This window comes from Microtus pennsylvanicus, chromosome 11 (assembly GCF_037038515.1).
Source record: "Microtus pennsylvanicus isolate mMicPen1 chromosome 11, mMicPen1.hap1, whole genome shotgun sequence".
Taxonomy (NCBI): domain Eukaryota; kingdom Metazoa; phylum Chordata; class Mammalia; order Rodentia; family Cricetidae; genus Microtus; species Microtus pennsylvanicus.
This window is the reverse complement of record NC_134589.1, coordinates 41700428-41709599: the sequence shown is the minus strand read 5'-3', so window position 1 is coordinate 41709599 and position 9172 is coordinate 41700428. Positions and strand designations below refer to the sequence as shown.

The 9172-nt window shown below is 50.3% G+C and overlaps 1 non-coding gene across 1 annotated transcript; it reads left to right on the top strand.

The window, feature by feature from the left end:
- Positions 1-6973: 6973 nt before the first annotated feature.
- Trnat-cgu (transfer RNA threonine (anticodon CGU)) lies at positions 6974-7045 on the top strand. Its single transcript has one exon. It is a non-coding gene; the product is annotated as a tRNA-Thr (tRNA).
- The last annotated feature ends 2127 nt before the right edge of the window (positions 7046-9172 follow it).

The window sequence follows — 9172 nt, the reverse complement described above, 5'->3', positions numbered from 1 at the left end:
CTTGAGTGAATTTCTGTGGGGGAACATGAAATGGGGATGGGAATGGAGGAGGTGGAGGAAGAAAGGCAGGCTTGTGTTCTGGCTTCAGGGTGACATTTCTCTTAGGAAAAAGTCTCTTTATGGTGTGTAATAACTGAGGTGGTTAGTGCTGCCCCCTAGAGGAAGAGCATAGCAGGGTCTGGCTGCAGTCAGCCCTGGCCTGCTTTTCCTAGAGATGTGGCTCACAAACTCCCATGTTAACCCCCCACCCCCACCCGCCAGTTCCAGGCTCAGGACTGTGATTGAAAACTGTCCTTCTGCAGCAGTGTTCTCTCTCAGTGAGGGCTTTCCAGGGCTCGCAGTGTCCCTGGGTCATGCTCCCGTCATCCACTTTGACCAAGCTCAGGTGCTCCTACTTAAACTGCTTTCCCTGGCAAGATGAATTGTGCTATGCCATGGATCACCGTGACAGCTTAGGACCCAAGGTTTCTACCCTTTTGAAATGTCAGGATAGAAGAGCTCACTGGTCACCAGGCCGGGTATCTTGGCCCATATATCCTCCCCACGCAGACCCTGTGCTGTGGGAGCTCTGGGGTGGACAGGTGACAAGTTTACCTGCCTGCTGGGCCCACAGGGCCACTGTCAAGTGCAGACTTGGAGGTTCTGCACTTCTCTCCTCAGTGTGGTCTTGTTACCTGGGGCCTCCACACTGACAAATATATAGGATAACCTAATGAAGTTAACTTGACTAAATTTGAACTATTGGAACTGTATTACATCTCTATGGACCCAAATAAGGCCCTCTTCAGTCCACAGGTACATTGTCTCTGGAAGCTACAACTCACAGCCCCCACTGAAGATGCCATTGTCTCTGCTGCAGTACTGGAAGGCATGGGAGGAAGCTCAGCAGATGGAGATGGGCCCACCCTCGGTTCACCAGGGCCTCCCAGGTGGCCAGTCTGGCAGCCTGATCCTGGCCCCTGGAGTATGAGGAGTTGGCTGCCTCTAGACCTCCACTCAGGTGGAACCAGCGTCTTGACTGCTGGACAGAAAATAATTTCAGGTTAAGTTCATATGAAACAGCTGGGTTTATTAAATAGAGATGGCAATCAGAGTTCTTAACATGTTTGAAACAGCCTGAACATGGAGAGAATGGGCAGGAGATGGGCCTCAAGGATCTTAACATTGTAGCGATATATGTCATTTTGTGGCTTTTGAAGTTACAGTGGTCAAAGAGTATAACTTAGAAAGTAAGCTGTGTTTAAAATATATATGTAGGCTGGGCATGGTGGCGCATCTTTAATCTTAGCAATTGGGAGGCAGAGGCAGGCGGATCTCTTAGGAGTTCACAGGCAGCATGGGCTGCACAGTGAGACTCTCAAACTACCAGTTTTGTTATGAGTGCTGGGAACTGAACTCAGGTCCACGCAAGAGCAGTCAGTGCTCTTAACCACAGAGCCATCTTTCCAGCCCTGTGATAAATATTTTTTCAGTTCATGTTTGCTTTATCTACAGCACAGAGCTCACAGAAGCTGGGTACATGGGGGTCACTGTGGGCCAGGTAGAGTTGAAGCGCTGGCTCACAACAGATGAGGACACGGAGCCAGTCCGGGGACCCAGCTTGCCAGTCACCCAGAATTCCTGCTCTGCTGATAAGGAGGATCATCACGGAGCAGGACTAGACTTGCTCAAGTGAGGGAGGGACTGCTGTCCTGGAGAGGCATCAAGAAGGCAGAGCACACGTGGAGCCCCAAAGCTAGGGCACCTCTCCCTAACGGCTGTACGGAGGGTGTAGCAGGAGGGGTAGGCACCCAAGAGTGGGGAGCTGGCTCACTCGGGAAGAACAGGACAGGTCTGGGAAGGATAAGGACTCACTGCAACCCAGCTTAGCTGCCTGGGTGGGCGAGAGGGTCAGCAGTTGGCCACATTCCTGGGTAAACTAGGCCTTGGCCCAGCATTTGGCCTGTGCTGCTTGGCAGTTGCCAGACAACTGGTAGTGGGGTACTGCGACTTCCCTTTCCACCCTGATCAGCCCTGGTTCTTGTTCCAAGTTCCAGGTTTATGTGCTACCTTTGGTGTCACTGTAAGCACGACTTCTGTTTTTAATTTTTTTTTAAGTCAGGTGCATGACTTTAAGCCCAGCACAAGGAGGCAGAGGCAAGCCAATCTTTGAGTTCAGTGCCCGCCCAGTCTGCAAAATGAGTTTAAGGCCAACCAAAGCTACAAAGAGAGTCCTTGTCTCAATCCTCCCCAATAAATAAAAGTTTTGAAGTATTGGAGGTTTCTTCTTGGTGTGTTTGTATGTGTATGTTCTTACTTGTGGATAGTGCAGGTAGACATGCCACAGTGCATGTCTGGAGGTCAGCAACTGTGGGTATTGGTCCTCATCTACCACGTTTGAGAAGTTTCTTTGTTAGCGCCTGCGCACACCATGCCCACAAAGCTTCCAGGTGTCTCCTGTCTCACTGTAGCAGCGTGGGGTCACAAACACCACTCAGGCTGGCTTTACAGGGGTTCTTGGGCCTTGAACTCACATCCTGACACTAGCATGGCACTGAAGAGTGCAAGAGCACAAACTCTGAGCCCACTTACATAGTACAGGTTACAGGGTGACGCCGTGCCTTGGAGAATACGGTCTGGTCGGTCTACAGACCCGGGAAAAACAGTCGGCTGTTTAGAGCTTGAAACAGTGGGCTCAGGTGCATGCCGACAGGTGCGTGCTCGGCAGGCTTTCCCGTCTCCCTGTCACGTGCCCCTTTCCCTAAAGGAACCCACCTGAGCAGAACTGGCTCCTGAAGTCAGCCAAGCTGAGTTCTTTCTGCTCAGAAGCCCCATAGGCAGCCCTCACTGTCTGCCACTGTAAGGTCACATTCAGGGAAAAACTCCCATAGCCTGCAGCAGCTGGGGGTGATACCTTCAGAGGATTCTGCCTTCTCTGGGTCTCCCGAGAAAGTCAAGTCGATGAATCTCTTGATCCTGGTTCTCCTGGGAGCCCTTCTTTCCCCCTTCAAGTATGTTGGTAAGTACACACCAAGCCAGGAACGGTGGTACAACCTGTGATCCTGGCACTGGGGGCGGAAGCAGGCAAGAGAATCAGAAGTTCTAGGCCAGTCTGGGCTTCATGAGACTTTCTTTTTCTTTCTTAAAAAAAAAAAATGGTAGCGGGGAGAACAAATATCATACCATTAAGTAGAAAAGTCAGGGAGAGACTAAACTATGCTAGCTACAGTGTGGAAGGCAATCTAAGGTGTCTGAAAGTGTGGCTACCAACTCTCTGAAAGGTTGTGAGTTGCATCCGGTCCCTGCCCCAGTATTAGCAGACTTATTTGGAGCTTTGTGGTGTCTGGAAATCTGATCAGCGGGAAAGGCGTCAGGCTGTTATAGTACTAAAGGAAAAATTGGTCCGGTTGGCCTTTCCCACGGCTGGGAACCAACCTGAAGAGTGAAAAATGAAGCAGCCTTTAGACTGCATTTTTATCAGTGTGCCCATGTGTGGGCGTGGGTGTGCCATGTAGTGTGTGGAGGCCAGAGAACAGCTGGCAGGAGTTGGTTCTCTCCACACTATGAACTCAGGTCGTCAGGCTTGGCATCGGATGCCTTTCCTCACTGAACCATCTCTAGTCTGTGTCCATTTTTTTGAGAGTCTCAAATAGCTCTTGCTGGTCTTGAATTTCGGATCCCTTTGCCTCCACCTCCAGAGTGCTTGGATTGCAGTCATATGCATGCCCAGCTGCTTGTTCTATTTTTAATTCATTCGGGACCAGGGTTAATAGCTAACACCTATTTTATGGACGAAGAAACAGATTAAATGGTGGCAGTAGGGATGCTGGCCATGCTCCTGTCGTATGTACTCAGCACCTCTACAGTTTTATCTCCTCCATGCAGTAACGGCCGGCCTCCAACCTAGACTAGACACGAGGGCTGTATGTGACCCCCCTCAATGCACCTCTATCACCCCTGTGCTTTGCAGTGAGAATGGTTTAAATTTTCCAAGTCCAAGTTCAGCTGGCAGGCCTTCTGCTGGCTGTGTCTGGCTGACCTCACTGCTGGATTCCATGAAGGCTAGTTGGGCTGGATCCTCCCTTCATATACAAAAATTAGCTCAGCACAGATTCAGAGGGGCCTAATATCCAGAAGAGATGTTTTAAACTATAACCCAGAAACAAACAAAAAGAACAAATAACCCAACTTAAAAAGGACTTGAATGGGCATTTCTCCAAAAGACACACAAACGGCCAGCAAGCCCAGGAAATGACGCCACACCAGCCATCAGTGCACCTGTGAGGATAGCCACTCTCCAAACAATACAGTGATAGAGTGGCAAGTGCTGGCAAGGAGGTGAAGAAATCAGAACCTTGTGAGTGGTGGCAGGAATCTCAGATGGTGGAGCCATTAGGGGAACTATGCAGATTCCTTTAAAAACAAGCCGAGCATGCCTTTAGTCCCAGGGTTTGAGAGGCAGAGGAAGGCAGACCTTAGCAAGTTCAAGACCACTCTTGCCTACAAATCAAGAGTTCCAGGCCAACCAGGGCGACAAAGATCCTGAATCCAAACAAACAAAACAAAAAGTAAAAATTCCTACATAACCCACAGTGCTGCTTTTGAGTGTGTATCCAAGAGAGGATCTCAAGTCAGCTTGCACACTTCCCACTCCAGTGCTGCTGATGACCAAAAAGGCCCACCGGGCAGCCTGGCGGTGGTACTGGCAGTGGGCAGTGGCAAGCCCACCGCAGTGGCCCTGCATGTTTTAATCCCGGCACTTGGGAGGCAGAAGCAGAAGGGTCTCTGTGAGTTCAAGACCAGCCTGGTCTACAAAGTGAGTTCCAGGACAGCCAGGGCTGTTACACAGAGAAACCCAGTCTTTAAAGGGAAAAACCAAAAAGTTCACTAAGCAGTGAAAGATAAAGAGAATGTGGCATATGCCTACTTGAGACTAAGGCTCAGTCTTACAAAGCCAGGACATCCTTTTGGAAGGTATACCACGAAACTTGAGGAGCTGACTGAAGTAAGCCAGTCCCCACCAGAGAGCCAGCATCTTAGAAGCAGAAAAGAAAGATGGCTGTCAGGGACCTAGGGAGAAGGGGAATGGTGTCTAATGGGCAGGGTTTCTGTTGTGCAAGACAAAGTAGTGCACCCTGCCTGGTGGGCAGCCTGGATCACAAGTTCCCCAGACTGCTGGACTCCAGAGGCAGTTCAAAGCCCTGGGGCCAGGGAGTGTCAGCTTGGGCAACTCAGCAAGATCCAGTCTCAAAATATTATAAAGTAAAAAGAGCTGCAGAGATGATTCAGTGGTTAAGAGCACTCATTGCTCATGGAGAAGAGTCGGGTCCTTTCCCTAGCACGCACTCACATGTTGGCTCTCAACCATCCATAGCTAGTTCCAGGGAATCCCATGCTCTTTCCTGACCTCTGCTGGAGCAAGGCTTACACTTACACTTGGCGCGCATGCATACACGCATGCAAATAAATCTTAAAAACTTCTTGAGAGCCGGGCGGTGGTGGCGCACGCCTTTAATCCCAGCACTCGGGAGGCAGAGGCAGGCGGATCTCTGTGAGTTCGAGGCCAGCCTGGTCTACAAGAGCTAGTTCCAGGACAGGAACCAAAAGCTACGGAGAAACCCTGTCTCCAAAAATAAAAAAATAAAATAAAAATAATAAAAAAAAACTTCTTGAGAGAGAGAGAGATGGGGAGCAGGGGATAAACGTCACTGTCAGAGCAGAGCACTTGTCTACATCCAAGAGATCGAGAGTTCAGTCCAAAACAAAAACGCAAAAAAAAAAAAATCTGTAGCGCTATGTTGTACAAGGTACAAATGTCCAGTTAACACCGTAAGTAAACTTAACATAGTTATGATAACTGTGTTTTTAACACATACACATCAGTAAAGATATCCTTAGGTTTTACAAATCGCTCCAATTTTACTTTTAAAAAGTTCTGCCCATAAATAAGGGTGAACTGGGTAAACTTACTGGGTATAACAGCGCAGGCAATAGCACGAGCCCTCTGGGAGGCATTTCCTGCGCCAGGCTCTCCTGTGCTACGCAGGCGTGCTCTTAAGAAGGCTGGTAACTGGGGCTTTCGACTGCCCTGCGGGCATCACAGCCCTGCGCCAAGGAAAGGGCTTCGGTCCCGCCCTCTCCTCCCTCTTGGAACAGACACGGTGACCATAGGATCCAGGGACCTAATTTCCTTTAAAATTTTTAAACTAATTTTTAAATATTTAAATAATAAACCCAGGAACTAGGAATGTAGCTCAGTCGTAGGTGCTAGGTTAGCACACACAAAACCCAGGGTTCGATCCCCAGCACCCGGTAAAACCGGCACGTTGGCCCACGCCTTAAATCCCAACCCCTGGGAGATGGAGGAAGAAGGATCCTTAGTTTACTGTCACCCCCGGTTACAGAGTGTTTGAAGTCGGTTTGGGCTAAGCGAGCCTCTGTCTACAAAATAAAAGACCAATAAAAGAAGTCGACAGTGGTGTAAGCACTCACCCCAAACCCTCACCTATTCCTTTCATAGACTTGAACAAAGCCTCACCAAATTTAAGTCCGTTTGTTCCCCAATCCTGGTCTCCCCCTGGTGTCCTTCTCCCCCTCGCCCCATTTCAGTAGTCTCCCCCGCTTGGCCTCCGTTAATCCCCCGGGCCTCCGCGCCGCGCACTGTTCCCGCGGCAGGCAGGCTGGTTCTCCGCTCTTGGGACGCACAGACGTTCACGCTTAGATCGGGCTTCACGCACATCTCTGCGGCCTTTCTCGGCTCAGGGAGGCGGACTCAGCGTAAGTCCCGGGCGGAAGGGCAGCGGAACCGAGAGTTTACCGCGGCCTCTGAGCGCCGAACGGGCGGCTAACCAGAGGAGGCCGGGAGAACGTCACAGTCGGCTGGTGGGCGGGCTTTGAACAGGGGCGGAGCTTGAAGAGAGGGCGGGGCTTAGCTACCTCCCCGCCCGCACTACTTCCCCTCCACTGAGAGCTTCCACTGCTAGCTCGGCTGTCAGGCGCGGTGGCCAAGTGGTAAGGCGTCGGTCTCGTAAACCGAAGATCGCGGGTTCGAACCCCGTCCGTGCCTGTGTTTGGAGACGAAACCTTGTTGGTACTCCGGTATTTTCATTTCGGTTTCGCTCTCTCAGCTGCTGTCTTTTGTTTTGTTTTTTCTTGTTCACGAGTCTTCCAGGCCCTCCTTTACCCAGGCGCTGTCAGAGCACCCAACTCTGAACTCTTTACCGAGGCCCGCACAGTATCCTTCAGCTCCGGTCCGGATCGTGCGGTGGGAGGCTTGCCTTCATTCTTAGCGTTCGTTGCCTACACGAGCGTGTCTCCTCTTTGTCCTCTGCCCAGCCAACTGCATCACCGTCCCCTGGGCACTTTGACCTTCTTCTGTACCTGGCTCCAGATAGTTGTGGTACTCCCAAGATATTTGTGGCACTCCCAAGTCATCTGTGAGATAAAGTCTGATCTCATCTGACAGGACCTCCAGGGTTTCAGATTTCTGGTCTCACTCTGTTGTTGTTCTAGGGCAGGGTGAGCCACCACAATCTGCTAGCTTCTCTCTTTGAAACTATGCTAACCGTAGCTATTTTTCGTTGCTGTTTGTTTGTTTTGGTTTTGTTTTGGAAACAGGTCTAACTATTTAGTGATGTAGCTCTAACTAGCCTGGAACTCCTTGAGTAGACCAGGCTGGCCTCGGACTATCTGCCCACCTCTGCCTCCCAAGTGCTGGGATTAAAGACGTGAGTTACTTTGCCTGAACCAAAATTTTCAATTGTAACACTTAGTATTGAACATACCACTCCAGTTTCACAAACAGAACTCCACCTCTTCATTTCGATCCCATCCTTCTGTTAATGTGGCTCCTCCCTCCCCCTTCCTTCCCATTCCTTCCCAACTAAAAGCATATTTCATCTCCTGCTCCTCCCTCTGCCCCTCCCTTTGATTCCTCCCTAGCTAAAAGCATATTTCATTCCCTCGGTCTTGTTGCTTAGTTGATCATGGGATGAACTGAGGATATTAGATATTTAGCATAAGGTCCTAGTAAGCGAAAGAGAAACACTTGGCTTTGGAAGCTGTCAGTGTCATCATGAAATTGTTACTAAATACAAAGTGGATTTGCTTCTGGCAATGCCATAGCCAGACAGCCTAGACATCAGGGATAGGATGGGGGAAAGTCCTATACTTCGAGTGTAGCTTTTACTCCTGCCCCTCCCTCTGGATTCCTAGTGAGAAGGCACTCCTAGACTGGACGGAGCTTTTCTGCCCCCCACGGGGTGAGGAATGAGACAAACCAAAGAGGTACAAGGTCCAGAAAAGGTCAACATACCGTTACTGGGGAAACCCGCACCTCCCCAAATGTCAGAAGCAGGGGTCAAGCGTGGATCCCAGACCAAGGTCTGTGAGGTCAGAGGAGAGAGCTAAAGCAAGACAGGTTCTCAGTTAGGAACAGAATTTACCCTGTAAGCTAGTTGCGTCCAGACTGGCCAGGGAAGCTTAGCGCGCCATGGCACGACCGCCAGGAACACCTTACAGTCTCTGGGTTGCCGCTCCTTCAGCTGCTAAATTCTAAATGTTTCCCAAGGCCAGGAATGGGACTCCGTTGGTAGAGTCCTTGCATAGCAAGCACAAAGCCCTAGATTTGATCTCTAGCACCCCATAAACCCAGCATGATGTTGCAGGCCTGTAATCACAACCCTGGGGGGGGGGGGGGTGAAGGAAGGAATATCCCAAGTTCAGAGTCATCCTTAACTACCTAGGAAGTTTGAGACCAGCCTGGGCTACCCTGTTAGGGGAGGAAAGGTCTTTTCCAAATGCCTTGTGGCCTGAGGTTCTTAGTTCCCACCTTAGAGCTAGGGCCAAGCAAGGGACCTCAAGCAACCACAATCTCTTAATGACTGCCATCTGTAGCAGCAGGTCTAACCATCGTAAGCCATGGTAAGAACTATTTGACACCCCCTGTCCTCCCCCCACACCAGTCCAGTCAAAATCCTCCATGATGGCAGGACTAGAGCTGCAGGCCCTACTCTCCCTCCCTCCCAGAGTCCCCTGACCCAGTCAGTCCTTTCTCTGATCTACCCAGGGTCTAGAAACAAACCACATAGTGTTAGTTCTGCAGCTTGACGGCCACAATGCAGCCACGATAGTTTGTGGGCAATTTAACCTCCAGGAGATTTTAAGCTATCCAATAAACAGCTAGCCCTCTTTT